General features: G+C 43.7%; 1 protein-coding gene across 2 annotated transcripts in view; it reads right to left on the bottom strand.

Annotated features, from left to right (window-relative positions):
* LOC131944669 (plexin-A2) overlaps positions 1-23,958 on the bottom strand; it is a 44,841-nt gene extending 20,883 nt beyond the window's left edge. For both annotated transcript variants that reach the window (XM_059305442.1, XM_059305443.1), the window contains exon 1: positions 23,834-23,958. The gene's annotated coding sequence lies outside the window, so the exon portion shown is untranslated. The remainder of the gene's footprint in view (positions 1-23,833) is intronic.
* Positions 23,959-24,266: the final 308 nt, after the last annotated feature.

The raw sequence follows: 24,266 nt of genomic DNA, 5'->3' as shown, positions 1-24,266 counted from the left end.
AACAGCTGGACCAGCCCTTGACCATCACAAACAGCTGGACCAGCCCTAGACCAAACAGCTGGACCAGTCCTAGACCATCACAAACAGCTGGACCAGCCCTAGACCAAACAGCTGGACCAGCCCTAGACCATCACAAACAGCTGGACCAGCGTAGACCATCACAAACAGCTGGACCAGCCCTAAATCAAACAGCTGGACCATTCCTAGACCAAACAGCTGGACCAGCCCTAGACCATCACAAACAGCTGGACCAGCTGGGACAAAAACGGTTGAAGAAGTTGGATGTAAACGATCTGAGTGTGTGGGGACAAAAACGGCTGAAGAAGTTGGATGTAAACGATCTGAGTGTGTGGGGACAAAAACGGTTGAAGAAGTTGGATGTAAACGAGTGTGTGGGGACAAAAACGGCTGAAGAAGTTGGATGTAAACGATCTGAGTGTGTGGGGACAAAAACGGCTGAAGAAGTTGGATGTAAACGAGTGTGTGGGGACAAAAACGGCTGTAGAAGTTGGATGTAAACGAGTGTGTGGGGACAAAAACGGCTGTAGAAGTTGGATGTAAACGAGTGTGTGGGGACAAAAACGGCTGTAGAAGTTGGATGTAAACGATCTGAGTGTGTGGGGACAAAAACGGCTGAAGAAGTTGGATGTAAACGAGTGTGTGGGGACAAAAACGGCTGTAGAAGTTGGATGTAAACGAGTGTGTGGGGACAAAAACGGCTGTAGAAGTTGGATGTAAACGAGTGTGTGGGGACAAAAACGGCTGTAGAAGTTGGATGTAAACGAGTGTGTGGGGACAAAAACGGCTGTAGAAGTTGGATGTAAACGAGTGTGTGGGGACAAAAACGGCTGTAGAAGTTGGATGTAAACGAGTGTGTGGGGACAAAAACGGCTGTAGAAGTTGGATGTAAACGAGTGTGTGGGGACAAAAACGGCTGTAGAAGTTGGATGTAAACGAGTGTGTGGGGACAAAAACGGCTGAAGAGGTTGGATGTAAACGATCTGAGTATGTGGGGACAAAAACGGCTGAAGAAGTTGGATGTAAACGAGTGTGTGGGGACAAAAACGGCTGTAGAAGTTGGATGTAAACGAGTGTGTGGGGACAAAAACGGCTGAAGAAGTTGGATGTAAACGATCTGAGTATGTGGGGACAAAAACGGCTGAAGAAGTTGGATGTAAACGAGTGTGTGGGGACAAAAACGGCTGTAGAAGTTGGATGTAAACGAGTGTGTGGGGACAAAAACGGCTGTAGAAGTTGGATGTAAACGAGTGTGTGGGGACAAAAACGGCTGTAGAAGTTGGATGTAAACGAGTGTGTGGGGACAAAAACGGCTGTAGAAGTTGGATGTAAACGAGTGTGTGGGGACAAAAACGGCTGTAGAAGTTGGATGTAAACGAGTGTGTGGGGACAAAAACGGCTGTAGAAGTTGGATGTAAACGAGTGTGTGGGGACAAAAACGGCTGTAGAAGTTGGATGTAAACGAGTGTGTGGGGACAAAAACGGCTGAAGAAGTTGGATGTAAACGATCTGAGTATGTGGGGACAAAAACGGCTGAAGAAGTTGGATGTAAACGAGTGTGTGGGGACAAAAACGGCTGTAGAAGTTGGATGTAAACGAGTGTGTGGGGACAAAAACGGCTGAAGAAGTTGGATGTAAACGATCTGAGTATGTGGGGACAAAAACGGCTGAAGAAGTTGGATGTAAAAGAGTGTGTGGGGACAAAAACGGCTGTAGAAGTTGGATGTAAACGAGTGTGTGGGGACAAAAACGGCTGTAGAAGTTGGATGTAAACGAGTGTGTGGGGACAAAAACGGCTGTAGAAGTTGGATGTAAACGAGTGTGTGGGGACAAAAACGGCTGTAGAAGTTGGATGTAAACGAGTGTGTGGGGACAAAAACGGCTGTAGAAGTTGGATGTAAACGAGTGTGTGGGGACAAAAACGGCTGTAGAAGTTGGATGTAAACGAGTGTGTGGGGACAAAAACGGCTGAAGAAGTTGGATGTAAACGATCTGAGTATGTGGGGACAAAAACGGCTGAAGAAGTTGGATGTAAACGAGTGTGTGGGGACAAAAACGGCTGTAGAAGTTGGATGTAAACGATCTGAGTGTGTGGGGACAAAAACGGCTGTAGAAGTTGGATGTAAACGATCTGAGTGTGTGGGGACAAAAACGGCTGTAGAAGTTGGATGTAAACGAGTGTGTGGGGACAAAAACGGCTGAAGATGTTGGATGTAAACGAGTGTGTGGGGACAAAAACGGCTGTAGAAGTTGGATGTAAACGAGTGTGTGGGGACAAAAACGGCTGAAGAAGTTGGATGTAAACGAGTGTGTGGGGACAAAAACGGCTGAAGAAGTTGGATGTAAACGAGTGTGTGGGGACAAAAACGGCTGAAGAAGTTGGATGTAAACGAGTGTGTGGGGACAAAAACGGTTGAAGAAGTTGGATGTAAACGAGTGTGTGGGGACAAAAACGGCTGAAGAAGTTGGATGTAAACGAGTGTGTGGGGACAAAAACGGCTGAAGAAGTTGGATGTAAACGATCTGAGTGTGTGGGGACAAAAACGGCTGTAGAAGTTGGATGTAAACGAGTGTGTGGGGACAAAAACGGCTGTAGAAGTTGGATGTAAACGATCTGAGTGTGTGGGGACAAAAACGGCTGTAGAAGTTGGATGTAAACGAGTGTATGGGGACAAAAACGGCTGTAGAAGTTGGATGTAAACGATCTGAGTGTGTGGGGACAAAAACGGCTGAAGATGTTGGATGTAAACGATCTGAGTGTGTGGGGACAAAAACGGCTGAAGAAGTTGGATGTAAACGATCTGAGTGTGTGGGGACAAAAACGGTTGAAGAAGTTGGATGTAAACGAGTGTGTGGGGACAAAAACGGCTGAAGAAGTTGGATGTAAACGATCTGAGTGTGTGGGGACAAAAACGGCTGAAGAAGTTGGATGTAAACGAGTGTGTGGGGACAAAAACGGCTGTAGAAGTTGGATGTAAACGAGTGTGTGGGGACAAAAACGGCTGTAGAAGTTGGATGTAAACGAGTGTGTGGGGACAAAAACGGCTGTAGAAGTTGGATGTAAACGAGTGTGTGGGGACAAAAACGGCTGTAGAAGTTGGATGTAAACGAGTGTGTGGGGACAAAAACGGCTGAAGAAGTTGGATGTAAACGAGTGTGTGGGGACAAAAACGGCTGAAGAAGTTGGATGTAAACGAGTGTGTGGGGACAAAAACGGCTGAAGAAGTTGGATGTAAACGAGTGTGTGGGGACAAAAACGGTTGAAAAAGTTGGATGTAAACGATCTGAGTGTGTGGGGACAAAAACGGCTGTAGAAGTTGGATGTAAACGATCTGAGTGTGTGGGGACAAAAACGGCTGTAGAAGTTGGATGTAAACGAGTGTGTGGGGACAAAAACGGCTGTAGAAGTTGGATGTAAACGAGTGTGTGGGGACAAAAACGGCTGTAGAAGTTGGATGTAAACGATCGTGCCGCACCTGTTGGCAATCAACTAACGCCACTGTAGTCTGTCGGCAGACGTGGGCTACTTTACTCAATGGAAGGACAGGCACACGCCAGGTGAGAGGCTTTGTTGGAACTAACACACGCACACACACACGTTTGTTCCAGTCCTGATGTAACATACACAGTCACACACACACACTTTTGTTTCCAGTCCTGATGTAACAAGCACTCACAGACACACCAACTCACACACACACACGTTTTGTTCCAATCCCTTTCCACCAACACGCACACACACACACTTTTTGTCCATCCTGTAATTTTAATTGTGATGGAGACGTGGTCGAGTTGGCAAAAGTTCATGATTGATACATTCGAAAAAGTCTCGAGTTCAAAACCCTCTGGCAGATAAGACTCGATCCCTTCCACCACTAAAAATTAAGAACGAAGAAGAAGAAAGAAGTCCATCCTGTATCTTGTATCCAACCAACAGCACACACACACGTTTTGTCCGTCCTGTATATTGTATCCAACCAACAGCGATTATGAAAGTGTGTAATACCAGTGCCGACACTACACTACACACAACTACACACAACTACACACAAATATGTCGGGACAGACGGATTTATTTTTAAAAATAAACCGGTAGTGATCTCCCCTAAACTTTCTCGAATATTCTTATATAAAACAACAAGGGGATGGTAACTGGGGATATAGTTATGATTTTTAATCCATTTTAAATACTAAAACTTTTAAAAATAGAATAGAATCTCAGTAAAAAACAATTGCGCACCAAGCGAACGCCTAATAAAGGTGTGTATAATAGTGCGCAATATTATTAGTACTTTTAAAATTTACATTAGTTTTTTGAGAAATCGGAAGTAGCGTAAATTACTACTTCCTGTCAACGGAAATTACTCAAAATTTGACAGAAGGTAGAGAATTAGATCTTTTACTTACATGTGAAATTTCATTTATCTATCTGAAATAGTACTCAAGTTATAGGCTTTTAAAAAATTCAAAGTAGGAAAAGTACCACTTCCGGTTATCGGAAATCGCTCAAAAGTTGATACGGATCTACGATTTTGATAAAATACTTATATATGAAATTTCATCAACCTAGCTGTAACGGTACTCAAGTTATCGTGTTTACACACGGACAGACAGACAGACAGACAGACACACACACACACAGACATACGGACAAGATTGCAAAATTATGTTTTTCCGTATCAGTGAGGTGTAAAACGTCGAGATTTGTAAAAATCTCGATTTTTTTTTTTTTTGCACGATTACAATACTTTCTCTATACTACGTATATACGAGAAAGTAAAAAGATAGAATTAAGCTGATGTTCAAATCTTATGAACTGGCAAAACACTGTTGAAATTGATAAACGGAACAAAAGCTCTCTTCGAAAATAGAAATTAACGTATTTTTATCCCTTGAAATTAGTTGAAAGGGTTAAAAAATGTTCTATCTTTTTAACGGGTATTAGCTGGCTGAAACAAACAAAGGCCGGAAGTGACGTCAAAAGCCCACATCCTTTTTGCCGAGCGTCAATTAATGAGACAAGTTAAGCTCAATAAATCTACCTTGTAGGGTATGTGCGTCTAGCCGGGCGCCCGTTTCCCCTGGCGCCCATGAACTCAAGCAGTCCGATAGTGGCTCAATTAAAATTGCAAGCAGTTAATAAAGAGTTAAAAGAATTTTTGTCTGGCTAGGTAAAAAAAAATTGTTTAGGGAAAGGTTTGCCGGGTAAGATGGTCGACAGAGTGGCCGCCGGAGAAAAAAAAAAAGCTATACGGCAGCGGACTAGACGTCCGGCAGTCGGTTGTACTTGCCGGAAAAGGCCATACAAGTTTCCGGCTTCTTCAAGCACATAACCGGCAGGCTAGCGTATGTTGCGGTATATATCAGATATTGGCAGGTACAGGCCAATGTCTTAAATACCTCACCATAACCCAGCCAACTGACGTAGATCTAGACCTCACCATAACACAGCCAACGGATGTAGACCTCACCATAACCCAGCCAACGGATGTTTTAAAGACCTCACCATAACCCAGCCAACGGATGTTTTAAAGAGCCTACCATAACCCAGCCAACGGATGTTTTAAAGACCTCACCATAACCCAGCCAACGGATGTTTTAAAGACCTCACCATAACCCAGCCAACGGATGTTTTAAAGACCTCACCATAACACAGCCAACGGATGTTTTAAAGACCTCACCATAACCCAGCCAACGGATGTTTTAAAGACCTCACCATAACCCAGCCAACGGATGTTTTAAAGACCTCACCATAACCCAGTCAACGGATGTTTTAAAGAGCCTACCATAACCCAGCCAACGGATGTAGACCTCACCATAACCCAGCCAACGGATGAAGACCTCACCATAACCCAGCCAACGGATGTTTTAAAGATCTCACCATAACCCAGCCAACGGATGTTATAAAGACCTCACCATAACCCAGCCAACGGATGTAGACCCCACCATAACCCAGCCAACGGATGTTTTAAAGACCTCACCATAACCCAGCTAACGGATGTAGACCTCACCATAACCCAGCCAACGGATGAAGACCTCACCATAACCGAGCCAACGGATGTTTTAAAGACCTCACCATAACCCAGCCAACGGATGTTTTAAAGACCTCACCATAACCCAGCCAACGGATGTTTTAAAGACCTCACCATAACCCAGCCAACGGATGTTTTAAAGACCTCACCATAACCCAGCCAACGGATGTTTTAAAGACCTCACCATAACCCAACCAACGGATGTTTTAAAGACCTCACCATAACCGAGCCAACGGATGATTAAAGACCTCCCCATAACCCAACCAACAGATTTTTTAAAGACCTCACCATAACCCAACCAACGGATGTTATAAGGACCTCACCATAACCCAGCCAACGGATGTAGACCTCACCATAACCCAGCCAACGGATGTAAACCTCACCATAACCCAGCCAACGGATGTTTTAAAGACCTCACCATAACCCAACCAACGGATGTTTTAAAGACCTCACCATAACCGAGCCAACGGATGATTAAAGACCTCCCCATAACCCAACCAACAGATTTTTTAAAGACCTCACCATAACCCAACCAACGGATGTTATAAGGACCTCACCATAACCCAGCCAACGGATGTAGACCTCACCATAACCCAGCCAACGGATGTTTTCAAGACCTCACCATAACCCAACCAACGGATGTTTTAAAGACCTCACCATAACCCAGCCAACGGATGTTTTAAAGACCTCACCATAACCCAACCAACGGATGTTATAAGGACCTCACCATAACCCAGCCAACGGATGTAGACCTCACCATAACCCAGCCAACGGATGTTTTCAAGACCTCACCATAACCCAACCAACGGATGTTATAAGGACCTCACCATAACCCAGCCAACGGATGTAGACCTCACCATAACCCAGCCAACGGATGTAAACCTCACCATAACCCAGCCAACGGATGTAGACCTCACCATAACCCAGCCAACGGATGTTTTAAAGACCTCACCATAACTGAGCCAACGGATGTTTTAAAGACCTCACCATAACCCAGCCAACGGATGTTTTAAAGACCTCACCATAACTGAGCCAACGGATGTAGACCTCACCATAACCCAGCCAACGGATGTAGACCTCACCATAACCCAGCCAACGGATGTTTTAAAGACCTCACCATAACTGAGCCAACGGATGTAGACCTCACCATAACCCAGCCAACGGATGTAGACCTCACCATAACCCAGCCAACGGATGTTTTAAAGACCTCACCATAACCCAGCCATCGGATGTAAACCTCACCATAACCCAGCCAACGGATGTTTTAAAGACCTCACCATAACCCAGCCATCGGATGTAAACCTCACCATAACTGAGCCAACGGATGTAGACCTCACCATAACCCAGCCAACGGATGTAGACCTCACCATAACCCAGCCAACGGATGTAGACCTCACCATAACCCAGCCAACGGATGTAGACCTCACCATAACCCAGCCAACGGATGTAGACCCCACCATAACCCAGCCAACGGATGTAGACCTCACCATAACCCAGCCAACGGATGTAGACCTCACCATAACCCAGCCAACGGATGTAGACCCCACCATAACCCAGCCAACGGATGAAGACCTCACCATAACCCAGCCAACGGATGAAGACCTCACCATAACCCAGCCAACGGATGAAGACCTCACCATAACCCAGCCAACGGATGAAGACCTCACCATAACCCAGCCAACGGATGAAGACCTCACCATAACCCAGCCAACGGATGAAGACCTCACCATAACCCAGCCAACGGATGTAGACCTCACCATAACCCAACCAACGGATGTAGACCTCACCATAACCCAGCCAACGGATGTAGACCTCACCATAACCCAACCAACGGATGAAGACCTCACCATAACCCAGCCAACGGATGTAGACCTCACCATAACCCAACCAACGGATGTAGACCTCACCATAACCCAGCCAACGGATGTAGACCTCACCATAACCCAACCAACGGATGAAGACCTCACCATAACCCAACCAACGGATGAAGACCTCACCATAACCCAGCCAACGGATGTAAACCGAGCCTAGCCGAGGTTCTCATCTCCTGAGACATCAGTGTAAAACACACTTGTCGGCCCGGGGCCATGTGGCGGACATAACACTTTTACATCGTAGAGAAGGTATTCAAATATACACGCTGTACGGGTAAGCTGAACTCGGCGATTATATTGAATGTCCACCAACCAACAGGACCAGCATCAATACGAGTCTCTCGTCAACCCACTAACACACACAGCCCTCGACTGCCGGCTCGGGTAGCCTCCATCTGTCAAATCACAAACACACAAGCCCATATAACCCCAAACAACCCAAATCTAAAATTACTCCTCGAGATCACAGCTGACGTCGACGATCAAGGCTAGCAGACGAGATGCGCTGCTGTCAGGGGTTCAGTCGGTATGAGGGGGGAGGGGGGAGGCTGGTTAGGTTACCCAGGTAATTGAATTTTTTTGTCTCTCTCGAATAAAGCCTAGACTTAACATTGACGGCACTGCCGGCACGGAGAAGGAAAGGAATTACATCAAAGGCAATGGGCTGCAGATATGACTGATGGGCATGTGTATATATGACTGATGGGCATGTGTATATATGACTGGTGGGCTTAGAGATATGACTGGTGGGCTTACAGATATGACTGGTGGGCTTACAGATATGACTGGTGGGCTTGTGTATATATGACTGGTGGGCTTACAGATATGACTGGTGGGTTTACAGATATGACTGGTGGGCTTGTGTATATATGACTGGTGGGCTTACAGATATGACTGGTGGGCTTACAGATATGACTGGTGGGCTTACAGATATGACTGGTGGGCTTGTGTAGACATGACTGGTGGGCTTACAGATATGACTGGTGGGCTTGTGTAGACATGACTGGTGGGTTTACAGATATGACTGGTGGGTTTACAGATATGACTGGTGGGTTTACAGATATGACTGGTGGGTTTACAGATATGGCTGGTGGGTTTACAGATATGGCTGGTGGGTTTACATATATGACTGGTGGGCTTGTGTAGATATGACTGGTGGGTTTGTGCCGATATGACTGGTGGGTTTGTGCCGATATGACTGGTGGGCTTGTGTAGATATGACTGGTGGGCTTACAGATATGACTGGTGGGCTTACAGATATGACTGGTGGGTTTACAGATATGACTGGTGGGTTTACAGATATGACTGGTGGGTTTACAGATATGACTGGTGGGTTTACAGATATGACTGGTGGGCTTACAGATATGACTGGTGGGCTTACAGATATGACTGGTGGGCTTACAGATATGACTGGTGGGTTTACAGATATGACTGGTGGGTTTACAGATATGACTGGTGGGTTTACAGATATGACTGGTGGGCTTGTGCAGATATGTCTGGTGGGTTTACATATATGACTGGTGGGTTTACAGATATGACTGGTGGGTTTACAGATATGGCTGGTGGGTTTACAGATATGGCTGGTGGGCTTACAGATATGACTGGTGGGTTTACAGATATGACTGGTGGGCTTGTGTAGATATGACTGGTGGGTTTACATATATGACTGGTGGGTTTGTGCCGATATGACTGGTGGGTTTACAGATATGACTGGTGGGTTTACAGATATGACTGGTGGGTTTACAGATATGACTGGTGGGTTTACAGATATGACTGGTGGGTTTACAGATATGACTGGTGGGCTTACATATATGACTGGTGGGTTTACATATATGACTGGTGGGCTTACATATATGACTGGTGGGCTTATAACTTGAGTACTATTTCAGATAGATAAATGAAATTTCACATGTAAGTAAAAGATCTAATTCTCTACCTTCTGTTAAATTTTGAGTAATTTCCGTTGACCGGAAGTAGTAATTTACGCTACTTCCGATTTCTCAAGAAACTAATGTAAATTTTTAAAGTACTAATAATATTGCGCACTATTATGCACTTTTTGATTTGGCGTTCACTTGGTGTGCAATAAATTTGTCTACGAGATTTAATTCTATTTTTAAAACTTTAAATATTTAAAATGGATTAAAAATCATGTCTATAGCCCGAGTGCCCATCCCCTGTTATTTTATATAAGAATATTCGAGAAAGTTTAGGGGAGATCACTCCCGGTTTTTTTTTTATGATAGATCTAAAAAAAATATCTTTCATCTTATTTTTGTGTAGGGGGGGGTGGTTGGTTGGTGTCTGACTGCTTGTCTTTACTTGGACTATTTTCTGTACCTTTGTCTACCCTTGGCGTTGAAATATCACTTTCTGTTAATATTTGCTATTTCAGTTACAACGCCTGCTCCCACCCCCCCCCCCCCTACACGTTTACACCCATTTAAAAAGGAAGCTACTATTTGTCTGTGCCATTGTCTCGGTATTTGTGTGTGTGTCGTTTGTATGGTCGAATAATGGTCCTTGTTGTGTTTATGAAAGCTAGCGGTCTGACCTTTCGGGTCAAGGGTCAAAGCCGTCCCGCGTCTGCCTGCACAAGCCAAGAGAGTGGTCTACCACGAAAGCCTTATTTTTGTAGGGCCTAGTGGTAGAAGCGGTTACACGTCTGACTTGATGCATGGAAGGCGATGGCGATAGGTGCCGTGTGGAATGGTAGGTTCGAAACCCGTTGGTGTCTGACTGCTTGTCTTTACTTGGACTATTTTCTGTACCTTTGTCTACCCTTGGCGTTGAAATATCACTTTCTGTTAATATTTGCTATCTTATTTTTGTGCACTTTGGTGTTATTTGTAACGTTTTTTACCTGTCTAATTTTCTACTTTTTAATTTTATAACGATATTGAAAAAAGTCTCTATTTAAGTACAACTTTTTGGCCAAAAGTTAAAAGACTTGAGCTCTCACAGACATACAGGACAATGACAGACATTCGGACACAAACACAAGTAAAAACATGTACATAAACAATACGTATCATTTATAGAGTGAAAGTTAGGTAACGATATTCTCTGTAGTATATCAGATGGTTATATAGGACTAGACATTTACAAATTTACTGGATCAGAGATTACATCAACGGTAAAAGAAATTGTGTTGATGCATCTCGTAAACCAAAATAGATCTAACGCTAAATGTTACGTCATGTGCCCTAGATAAAAACAACGTGTGTCCTTAGTGAGACACAACAGCTACACGTGTCTGTCGTAGTGAGGCTCAGCAAGTCAGAAAGTCTTACCATTCAGCTAGTCTCACAATTCAGCTAGTCAGAAAGTCTCACCATTCATCTAGTCTCACCATTCATCTAGTCTCACCATTCAGCTAGTCTCACAATTCAGCTAGTCAGAAAGTCTCACCATTCAGCTAGTCTCACAATTCAGCTAGTAAGAAAGTCTCAGCATTCAGCTAGTCTCACCATTCAGCTAGTCTCACCATTCAGCTAGTCTCACCATTCAGCTAGTCTCACCATTCAGCTAGTCTCACCATTCAGCTAGTCAGAAAGTCTCACAATTCAGCTAGTCTCACAATTCAGCTAGTCAGAAAGTCTCACCATTCAGCTAGTCTCACCATTCATCTAGACTCACCATTCAGCTAGTCTCACCATTCAGCTAGTCAGAAAGTCTCACCATTCAGCTAGTCTCACCATTCAGCTAGTCTCACAATTCAGCTAGTCTCACCATTCAGCTAGTCTCACCATTCAGCTAGTCTCACCATTCATCTAGTCTCACCATTCAGCTAGTCTCACCATTCAGCTAGTCAGAAAGTCTCACCACTCAGCTAGTCTCACCATTCATCTAGTCTCACCATTCAGCTAGTCTCACCATTCAGTTAGTCAGAAAGTCTCACCACTCAGCTAGTCTCACCATTCAGCTAGTCTCACCATTCAGCTAGTCTCACCATTCAGCTAGTCTCACCATTCAGCTAGTCTCACCATTCAGCTAGTCTCACCATTCAGCTAGTCTCACCATTCAGCTAGTCTCACCATTCAGCTAGTCAGAAAGTCTCACCATTCAGCTAGTCTCACCATTCAGCTAGTCTCACCATTCAGCTAGTCTCACCATTCAGCTAGTCTCACCATTCAGCTAGTCTCACCACTCAGCTAGTCTCACCACTCAGCTAGTCTCACCATTCAGCTAGTCTCACCATTCAGCTAGTCTCACCATTCAGCTAGTCTCACCATTCAGCTAGTCTCACCATTCAGCTAGTCAGACTACATTTAAAATCTGGCACTATACCTGTTGGAGATTGAAAAAACTGATAGCCTCATGTTTCACGGAGAAAAAATGCCAGTTTGTATGTCAGGAATTTTTTTTTGGCTCGAACCAGAAATAGCGTTGAGTGTTTCAATATGGCAGCGCCTGCCTGTCGTATCTCACAATACAAGAAAACATGACCCCCCCCCCCCCCTAACATGAACATGCTCGACTGGTGTAATCAAAGAAATCTATCGCAGAAACTAGATCTGTTGGTGCTCAAATGTGTGAAAAATATATCCTATTATAGACACCAACTTAATCTATTATACACACTAACAAAAATCCTGTTTTGCTTGTACTAACATTTTCAAATTAATGTAAACGATTTTTTTTTTTAGATTTCAGGGTCGACTCATTTCAAACAATAGAGTTAGGTAATGAATATCTCATGTTAAGCTATGCTAATTCTAAACAGAAATGCCAATCCTAAAAAAAAACAGCCAACCTCTATTAGATCTTTGTTATACTAAAGTGATACACTACAGTCACACAAACTACCAGTTAAACCACAGGGATTACCCGGGGTTTCTTGAGTTACAATCTACTCAAAACTTCGTCTAGACGAGAAGAGTTTGGTGGTCCCGTCTAGATGAGAAGGGTTTGGTGGTCATGTCTAGATGAGAAGGGTTTGGTGGTCCTGTCTAGATGAGAAGGGTTTGGTGGTCCTGTCTAGATGAGAAGGGTTTGGTGGTCATGTCTAGATGAGAAGGGTTTGGTGGTCCTGTCTAGATGAGAAGGGTTTGGTGGTCATGTCTAGATGAGAAGGGTTTGGTGGTCCTGTCTAGATGAGAAGGGTTTGGTGGTCATGTCTAGAAGAGAAGGGTTTGGTGGTCATGTCTAGATGAGAAGGGTTTGGTGGTCCTGTCTAGATGAGAAGGGTTTGGTGGTCATGTCTAGAAGAGAAGGGTTTGGTGGTCATGTCTAGATGAGAAGGGTTTGGTGGTCCTGTCTAGATGAGAAGGGTTTGGTGGTCATGTCTAGATGAGAAGGGTTTGGTGGTCCTGTCTAGATGAGAAGGGTTTGGTGGTCATGTCTAGAAGAGAAGGGTTTGGTGGTCATGTCTAGATGAGAAGGGTTTGGTGGTCCTGTCTAGATGAGAAGGGTTTGGTGGTCCCGTCTAGAAGAGAAGGGTTTGGTGGTCCTGTCTAGATGAGAAGGGTTTGGTGGTCCTGTCTAGATGAGAAGGGTTTGGTGGTCCTGTTTAGATGAGAAGGGTTTAGTGGTCCCGTCTAGATTAGAAGTGTTTGGTGGTCCCGTAAAGATTAGAAGGGTTTGGTGGTCCTGTCTATATGAGAAGGGTTTAGTGGTCCCGTAAAGATTAGAAGGGTTTGGTGGTCCCGTCTAGCTGATAAGGGTTTGGTGGTCTCGCCCATACTTTCAACCAGCTACACGTCTACAGGGTCGTGTGAAAGTTCAATTCTGCGACCACGTATGAAATAAAACCAGATTTGAGCAGCGTTCATATTGTTCCAGCCCTCAGTGCAGGTAGCAGGGGAACAAACTCCTGCATAAATCAATTTTTCTTTGTAGAGACACCGGCAGGCAAGAGAACGGTTTCTAAATGTTTCCGTCGGACCCGTGAGATCATAAAACCCCGAGCCACTGGGGGAAGTTGTAGTACCTTTGTCGCAAAGCCAGGCTAATGCTGGGCCGCTGACTGCCAGCACCCCTTTGACGGCCGCGCTTGCGTCTTGTGATTAATAGCTGGGGATATGGGATAGCTAGCTGGGGATATGGGATAGCTAGATGGGGATATGGGATAGCTAGATGGGTATATGGGATAGCTAGCTGGGGATATGGGATAGCTAGATGGGTATATGGGATAGCTAGATGGGGATATAGGATAGGATAGCTAGATGGGGATATGGGATAGCTAGATGGGGATATGGGATAGCTAGATGGGGATATGGGATAGCTAGATGGGAATATGGAATAGTTAGGTGGGGATATGGGATAGCTAGATGAGAATATATCTGGGAATATAGGCAAACTAGAATGGGAACATTGGGGTGTTACAAGGTGTATAAAAAGTAGGCTCTAGATGTAAAACAAGTATAACAAGTAGGTTTTAGGTGTAAAACGAGTAGGTTCAAGGTGTATAACAAGTAGGCCCTAGGTGTAAAGCAAGAAGGTCCTAAGTGTAAAACAAGTAGGCCCTAGGTGTAAAACAAGCATAACAAGTAGGTTCAAGGTGTATAACAAGTAGGCTCTACGTGTATAACAAGTAGGCCCTAGTTGTATAACAAGTAGGTTCTACCACACAAGGCCTCCTTCATATAACACAGCTTTTTACATGTCTAGCCGTGATGCCCTAAACACATTGTAGCCGTGATTTCATACACAGGAATTTGGTATAGCCGTGATGTCCCACACACGGCACCGTGATGTCCTACACACGGCACAGTATAGCCGTGATGTCCTACACACGGCACAGTATAGCCGTGATGTCCTACACACGACACAGTATAGCCGTGATGTCCCACACACGGCACCGTGATGTCCTACACACGGCACAGTATAGCCGTGATGTCCTACACACGGCACAGTATAGCCGTGATATCCTACACACGACACAGTATAGCCGTGATGTCCTACACACGACACAGTATAGCCGTGATGTCCTACACACGACACAGTATAGCCGTGATGTCCTACACACGACACAGTATAGCCGTGATGTCCTACACACGTCACGGTATAGCCGTGATGTCCTACACACGACATAGTATAGCCGTGATGTCCTACACACGACACAGTATAGCCGTGATGTCCTACACACGACACCGTGATGTCCTACACACGACACAGTATAGCCGTGATGTCCTACACACGACACAGTATAGCCGTGATGTCCTACACACGACACCGTGATGTCCTACACACGACACAGTATAGCCGTGATGTCCTACACACGACACAGTATAGCCGTGATGTCCTACACACGACACGGTATAGCCGTGATGTCCTACACACGGCACCGTGATGTCCTACACACGACACAGTATAGCCGTGATGTCCTACACACGACACAGTATAGCCGTGATGTCCTACACACGACACCGTGATGTCCTACACACGACACGGTATAGCCGTGATGTCCTACACACGACACAGTATAGCCGTGATGTCCTACACACGACACAGTATAGCCGTGATGTCCTACACACGACACAGTATAGCAGTGATGTCCTACACACGACACAGTATAGCCGTGATTTAAACCTACACAGACATTGCTAACTTAACGGAGTATTTTTGCAGTGGTAAAGAATTTTAAAAGACTAAAAAAAACATATTCTTTGATAAAATAGCCCGGGGGAGATATTTTCAAGGACAAAGAAATGTAAATGAAGGCAGGCAAAAATAAACGGTCACGTGCCCCCCTCCCCCCGCCATAACATAGACATGCTAGATACAATACCCAGCGGGGTACAAACACTCATCTGCCCGGCAAACCATTGATACCGGGGAACTCTTCAGTGGGTGGTACAATTAAACTCCGCGACTGCAAGAACCTGACCCAAAAACGTCGCGTCGCATCGCGAGAATGTGCCGTATTCAAATTTACGAACATCGCCGAAAAAATTGTGAACTTCAAAAACTAAAGCGGCGCACCTGACCATTCCCTAGGCTTGCGGAGTTTTTTTAATTTTTTTCTATTTTTACAGATACACGCAGTAAAGTTAGCCTAACACGATATAGACACAATGTGTACCAGCCGTCGACAAACACCAAGTTGCTTCGGCACAAAGGCTGTTTTCAGCTCAGGCGAGGGCGCATTCAAACACAGACGTGTACGTTACTCGCGGTCGGGGCGGGGATACACGAGCAGACGACAAACTCGGGTGATGTAAAAAAAAAAATGTGTGTAGCTGTAGCACCCTCGACAAGACAAGGATAAATCGCCTGAGAGGAATTTCTATTAGCCATGTTGGGACAAGTACTGGGTAGATTAATGACAATCGGCTGAGATCAATTCAACTGCACCGAAATCAGATACGGACTACTGAATGTTGGTTTTACATGGTGGAAATGGTGGGTTGTTGTTATCAATGGTTTCCATTAGGTCTAGCACCATCATCAAATCATTGGTGAGCGAAGTTAACATACGACCCATTAGATCTAGCGCCTTTATCAAAACCAAATGGTTGCAAATGGTTGAAGGATATTAGGGTGACTGAAAGCGTTTAGAAGAAGTATTATTAGTTTTAAGGTTTATTAGGCTACTCATAAACCTGCTGTCCTCTTCAATGTTAAATTAGGCAAATCTGCTGCCCCCCCCCCCCAAATATTGTTACATTATGCTAATCTGCTCTGCCCCCATATTGTTACATTAGGCTAATCTGCTGCTCTATATATTGTTAAATAAGGGTACTATCAATCCTTCGCGACTGACCACAAAACTAAACTGACAGGGCAGTATTTGTCTAGTCAAACAATATCAAGGTGTTACAAAAACCAAGCCCCCTTTCCCCCCCCCCCCCCCCCCCGAGTTAGATGAAAAGTCATCTCAATAAAAGGTGTCATGGGCAGGTCACCATGGTTGTTGTGGTGTCAGACTGCCAGTTTTAAGCTAGGGTGTCGTTTGACTTTGGCCAGAGTGTCACGGTGTTGTAAGCTAGAGTGTCGTAGTGCCCATGGGTGGAGTGCAGTGAGACACGAGTAACCCCAAGTGTTTTTACTCGATCGATCAGCTTGGACTGCAGGAACTAAAGTCATTACGTTAAGGATGGAAGTGGGAGGGGGGGGGGGGGGGCAATAACTCATAGGTTAAAGGTTAGTTTTTGTGACCTGTGAGATGTAACAAGTTGCCAGATTCCTGACACAAGTGTGTACAATAAGTCACATCAAAGAGCACACACACAATACGATGTCAGGTTTACCAGTAGAGGCCAACAGAGGTTTCAAAGAAACAATAATTGAGATCTAAATTAATTGGGTATCTGTCTAGTCCCAGAGCTTTGTCAGCTCCAGACTGTGTCATGAGCTCCTTACAGTGTACTCAGCTCCGAATGTTAAGCTCCTAACAGCGAGGTCAGCTCCGAATGTTGAGCTCCTTAAGATTTAACAAGTCAAGAAAGTAGGTCACACCACCAGCGCCCCTTAACGTAACCACAGGGTCGATAACTGCAGCTCAGGCAGATTCCAACCAAAATATTTTTTTTAATTAAAATAAACTTCATATCGCGTTACTAATTAAATTATAGGCCTACGTTTTATGGAATCATTTATTTTCGTCGAATTATAAATAAAAATACTGCGTCTAGTAATATATGGACTCACCCAAAAAAAAAGAATTTATTTTCAGATAATACAACAGAAAATGAACAAGAGAGTTAGTACTGATGCATGTTATTTTTCCCGATAATTTCAGTGATTTCACTCAACAAGAAATGGGCGCATGTTGCCAGGAACGGCGAATGGGCGCATGTTGCCCTAAAAGTTGTCCTAAATTGGCCGGGCCGTGTGAACCACTCATACAGATGGGGGAAGATTTAACACCCCGGCGTCACCGGATCAATACCGTGACTGGACTGGGTGAGTCACGCCCGTACGGGGGGCGCCGCAGCCAGTTCACAAACAATTACCAACGGTCGGTAGCGAAGGGCTCTCGTGTTTCCTACTGCAAACCTCGGTGTTACAGCTAGATAAATGTGTGGGGGTGACCCGAACAATCATGGGGATTGTGGGGGTGGCCTGACCCAAACAATCATGGGGATTTATATTTATAAGGCGCCCAGACTACTCAATGCTGGCCCAACACTGAGGGCCCCGGGCCGCTGGCTGTTTATTTTACCCACTGTTCGCGCTTCATGGTCGTATACACTAGAACAGTCGCCCCCGGGGTTTATTCTCACGGTGACTCGCCTAGTTCAGGGTTAAGCGAGAGGGATCAACATACCACGAGAGGGATGAACACACCTCGAGAGAGCATCAGCACACCACGAGAAGGTATCAGCACACCACGAGAGGGTATCAGCACACCACGAGAAGGTATCAGCACACCACGAGAGGGCATCAGCACACCACAAGAGGGATGAACACACCACGAGAGGGTATCAACACACCACGAGAGGGCATCAGCACACCACAAGAGGGATGAACACACCACGAGAGGGTATCAACACACCACGAGAGGGTATCAACACACCACGAGAAGGTGTCAACACACCACGACGAGAGGGAATAAACACACCACGAGAGGGATCAACATACCACGAGAGGGATGAACACACCTCGAGAGAGCATCAGCACACCACGAGAAGGTATCAGCACACCACGAGAGGGTATCAGCACACCACGAGAAGGTATCAGCACACCACGAGAGGGCATCAGCACACCACAAGAGGGATGAACACACCACGAGAGGGTATCAACACACCACGAGAGGGCATCAGCACACCACAAGAGGGATGAACACACCACGAGAGGGTATCAACACACCACGAGAGGGTATCAACACACCACGAGAAGGTGTCAACACACCACGACGAGAGGGAATAAACACACCACGAGCGGGTATCAACACACCACGAGAGGACAACATACTACGAGATGGTATCAACACACCACGAGAGGGTATCAACATTCTTGAAAAACAATAAACTTTTACAAGTTGATGCATCACATAATCATAATTCATTTCTGGGGGGTTTAAAGAAAAGCTGGGGGGTTTAAAGGCTCGCCCTTAAAAAGTCTCGGTCCCAAGTGTTTGGCTAGACAGCACCGAAACAACCTAATTATTGTCTGCATTAATCAGCTTCACGCGTGCAGCAACATTGAGTGTACAGGTGCTTCGGTAGTCACACAGGTCAAATACAGACAGTCACACAGCTCAAATACAGTCACACAGCTTAAATACACAGTCAAACAGTTCAAATACACAGTCACACAGCTCAAATACACATTTAGACAGTTCAAATACACAACTCGTATACAGCTACACATCTCGAAATTACAGTCACACAACGCAATTACACCTACAGTGAGTTACACAGCTTCAATACAGACTGCCACATAACTCAAATATAATCACACAACTCAAATTCGGTAACCAAATTAACATGAAGCAGATTCATATCACATTAAATGTCATACATGTTCCTGCTGCTTAAACAAATTAGTTTAAAATGTATCTCAAAATAATGTAATACAAATCTAGAACTGGCGACTTCAGTGAGTTTGGTATTATGTAGATCGTATAGGCGAGGTACAGCTTATTTTTACGACAAGCAACAAAGAGAGGGATGGACGGCTACTAGACCATAGTAATAGACGATAGTGATAGACGGCCTACTAGACCATAGTGATAGACGGCCTACTGGACGATTGTGATAGACGGCCTACTAGACCATAGTGATAGACGGCCAACTAGACCATAGTGATAGACGGCCAACTAGACCATAGCGATAGACGGCCCACTAGACCATAGAGATGGACGGCCTACTAGACGATAGTGATGGACGGCCAACTAGACCATAGCGATAAACGGCTTACTAGACCATAGTGATAGACGGCCTACTAGACCACAGCACAGGGTAACGAATGGGGGAGTGGAGCACCCAGGCCCATGAAGATGATACAATGACCCACATAACCCAGATCAAAGAAAACAGTTCATCACCCGCTGAATTAAACCTTCAACTTGGTATGTGGTGGAAGGCGCGCGAGGTTTGGGGGGGGGGGGGGGATGGGGGGAAAGAGCCTCTCTTACGTTAGAGTTAATAACACTATAAGACAGCGTGTAGTATTGCCTGTCTAGCTATAAATGCCTGTTTAATATACAATAGTCTCAATAGATATATACTCTAACAACTACACTAGCTCTTTAAAAGAAATGTCAAAAAGGCTTTAAAGTAGCCTACACCCTTTTGAAAATAAACCCTGTGAAATTAAAACCCAAATGTTTGAATACAAGTAGACTAGATCTAGTACCAGTAGCGTTACACACTTTATCAAAGAACATTTAGATGCGTTTCTTCCATTTCTTCCAGGCATCTCATGGACGGGGGGGGGGCTCCGGAATTTATTATAGAAAATATATACTTTTAACAGTGTCCCGTCCCCCCAGAGAAAAAAGTCTGGAAGAAACAATGATTTAGACCTAGACACGTCCAATTTCCATCCGACTCTTTCAAGCGCTACCCGTGAGACAAGGGAGATCATTTAAATTTTAAAAGGGTAAAGTTCATTGTGCTTTAGGTTAGGGAGAATCCAACCCCAGTGTGTTGATTATGGGGGAGGAGAGATCATCTATAATATAATTTATTATATAATATTATTATTAATATTTACCATAACTAGGCCCTATTGTAAGTATTTAGGCCTATAGACCTAACTATTAGAGATCTAGTAACTATACTATAGGCCTACATACACACTAAGTAAAGTGTTCAAAGTGAGAAAACTGACAACAAAAGCTTAGGAGGCCCAATTCTAGTAATAGTATTACTAAGAGGTCTATATAATAGAGATACTCACTAATTTTAAATTTCGTTATTTTTCGATTTAAACATTACCAATGGAAACTAGAGATCAATCTCTAATCAATCAAATACTTAATTTGTTGAAAATAAACTCATTTGGAGCTTAATTACTGATTTTTATTAATTGGCCACTCCAAGCATTGCAAGCCAAATAATCCGTGACAACCAGATCGCCATTACTTTTCTGAAGAGACGAACTCTGCAGGTTTGACCTTGCAGCTGATTTGATTTTAGCAGAATATGCACAGTACATTTGATTTTATTACCACATTTCTATTCGTATGGACACTGTCTTCGTCAGAATAAAAAATCACATAATGGAATTAGATCTAGAATTTTTAAATATTTTTGTTTAATTTTTTTTTAAATGGAAGGGTGTTTAAAAAGGAAAACTAAATTCAAATTAATGAACAACATGTTCAAGAATATATAGTTAGTATAGATCTAATCTTTTTAAAGATATTCAATCACATGCATGTTTTATTAACTAGTGTAAGTGTTTTAGCAATGCTTAATTAGGGCAATTCATAAAATATAGCGATGTCATTGTAAAATTAATCTAACCCTCTTCTCTCACTTCACTTGGGACAGGTGTGTTATTTACAAAGTTTTGTCTATGCTCAGTTTAAAATGTAAAGATTTGTAAGTATTTGATTTATTTTAAAAAACACTGCAATAGCATTCAAATTCATCAAGTTAGCGAGAAATACATTCTAAACAGCGTCACGGGCAGTGCGCGTGACAGACATCTCGCTCGCTTAGTTTTGTCAACCAGAAAAGTTAGCCTATCAAATACAATTAATTAGGCCTATAAAATAAAAAGAGGCCAATCGCATTAAAATGATCGCCTGTGAGCGAAGATATATGCAAATTACAAACATCGCTAGCCCGCCTGCGTTCTTTTGTCAACCAGCGAGAGAAAACTCACAGCACAGTGTGCGCATGCGCTAAATCTAGTCCAAGTACTTTGTTATCCCAAGTTATAGGCCCTAATTAGTATTATAGGTCTAGATTAATATAAAGTTCAAATTAAATGTATTTAATTAAGATGTGTGTCTATTTGATTTTTCAAATGTCAGCGCATAAAAATTAATCACCCGAGAGCGAGAATTAGGCCTATGCCTATGCATTCCAAACGTCGACACAGGCCAAGTGTGACACACGACTCGCTCGCTCGCGCTGGTTTGTCAGCGCGAGAGGCATCGCCCGCCACAACGCCGCCGGCACAGCACACACATGTCCTAGTCCATGCGTACTTGGTTTACTAAGTACTAATTAGTAATGTAAACCTAGACTCAACGCTAAAATCATTTAATTTATCAGGCCTCTAAAATCTTAATAATATATAATAAAATATATAAATATCAGTGGCGTAGCGAGGTCGGGTGTCACCCGGTGCGGCACTTAATGGTGTCACCCCCCCCCCCCAGAGGCGTAGCGACCCTTCCCGGGGACAAATTTTCGATTAGCACCCCCCCCCCTCAAACTTTCGATTTGCATCCCCCCTCAAGTTTTTCTCTATATATTTTGCTATTTTTTGCCTTGGTGTCACCCCCCCCCTAAATGGTGTCACCCGGTGCGGTCCGCACCCCCGCCCCCTCGCTACGCCCCTGATAAATATATTTATATAATATAAACATTACTAAGCCTAATAAATGTATCAACGAAGACCAGTGAAAATAATATTATAATTAACCTAATTAAAATTTATGAAATCAATAAGAATTAAGACAAATTAATTAAGCTATAACAAATTTGAAAACAAATAATTAGGCCTAAATAAGCACACAAAGACCAACGCTCACTACAAATTCCCCAGGGATCAACACAAAATTTAAAAAAAAACAAACAAACAGATCGTTGTGGTTTAAGGCTAAGGGCTTTTAGAGTCTTAGTATAATCCAAAAGCCAGGTGAAATATCCATAATTAGGCTTAATTAGTCTAATTACGCTAGCAAAATAAGCTGAAAAAGAGTGTCAAGTGAAAAGAATACAATTATATAATATATAAGCAGCGAGAGAATACTACTGTACAGCTTCCGTAACAATAGCGATGACGTCACAATAAAAAATTACGTGCTTTCAGTGACCTTTTTTGGCTGCCGATTTCTTAAAATGGATTCAAAATAATTACAATATTTTTTCACTAAACGATCAATCTAATAATACTCTACCTTACAGTGCCATTTAGACACGTAACAGTCCTTTATTTAAAGTTTTTAAACAACTCAAACTATACCCATGTTTCCGCTTGACCTCCATGGTCGGAAGCAAATTTTTAAAAAAAAAATCTGCCAAAAATAGCTTTGTCATCTTCAGATAGCTTAAAATACGCGAAAAAAACGCCATTTTTCGCGTGATAATTATTTTTAAACTTAATGTTAAGGTGGTCTCTCGAACAAAGCAGTAAAAATTGCCCAATCGTAGGCCCAGGTGAGGTAGCCATGTTCTGGTTAGCAACCAAGGACGCTTTAAAGTTAGTGAGCCTCGCTACTATATAAGTATAGGCCTAATAGTAAAGGCCTACTATGAGTATTATAGTTATAGGACTAGCCGATAGGCTGTTGATTCTCTAATAAACAGGTCTAAACAATCGTGTTGTGTAGATTTATCGCAGATCAACACAATTTAAAGATTAAGTGGGAACATCACAAATACGACTGAGTGGTAAACTAGAAGAAGCAAGATGGTCAGTGGGTGTATGTGTATTAATTGTTACTGTTGAGTTTAGCAGTAACTACTAGATCTAGATCTCACTAGATTCTAGATCTAGACTAGATTATTAGATAATTAAATCTAGATCTAGATCGAGATTCTAGTAACAGTGATTAGCTAGCAGCACTAGACTTTAGTTAGGCATTAGTCATTTTATTAGACTGATAACTCGGATTAGTCTGAGATTAGTGATTGGGCACTGACAAGATTCTAGATTTTAGATATCTAGATTCTAGATTAAATGATAATTAAATCTAACGACTAACGTAGAGTTTAAAGACAAAAGTTAAAGAATTTTAAAAAATTGCACAAGTTTCAGATAGGCCAATCGAGTTTAAAGTGGACCTACTGGTATCAAGTAGAGTGGTGCATGCAAGAAAACCCCCGGCAAACTTACCGTGTTTTCAACTCGTTAACTCCAGTTGACTAGCAGTCCACAGTCAAATAGAATACACACACACACCCGCGTAGCTTTCTCACAACTACACAACAGTCCGGTTTCTGGGCTAGCCTAAATCCCGGCAGGCGTCGCGACTTCCTCCACCGTGCTATGGGAGGGGATCCGCGCAGCGACACGGGGGGAGGGGGACGGGAGGGCGGGCGCACAGAAGCTGGTCCCACAAACGGGAGAGGTGGGTGGGAGTGGGTCAGGGTTGGCGGAGCCTACCTTGGAGCGCACCATCTCACCTGACGTTGAGTCAGGGTAGGGAACATTGGTATCACTCTAACCAGGGTAGGGAACATTGGTATCATCCTAACCAGACAGGGTAGGGAACATTGGTATCACCCTAACCAGGGTAGGGAACATTGGTATCACTCTAACTAGGGAA

Source organism: Physella acuta, unplaced genomic scaffold (genome assembly GCF_028476545.2).
Source record: "Physella acuta isolate Inbredline_101_S28 unplaced genomic scaffold, ASM2847654v3 ptg000502l, whole genome shotgun sequence".
Classification (NCBI taxonomy): Eukaryota; Metazoa; Mollusca; class Gastropoda; family Physidae; genus Physella; species Physella acuta.
Note: the sequence above shows the minus strand (reverse complement) of the source record. Positions and strands in the feature narration are given on the sequence as shown.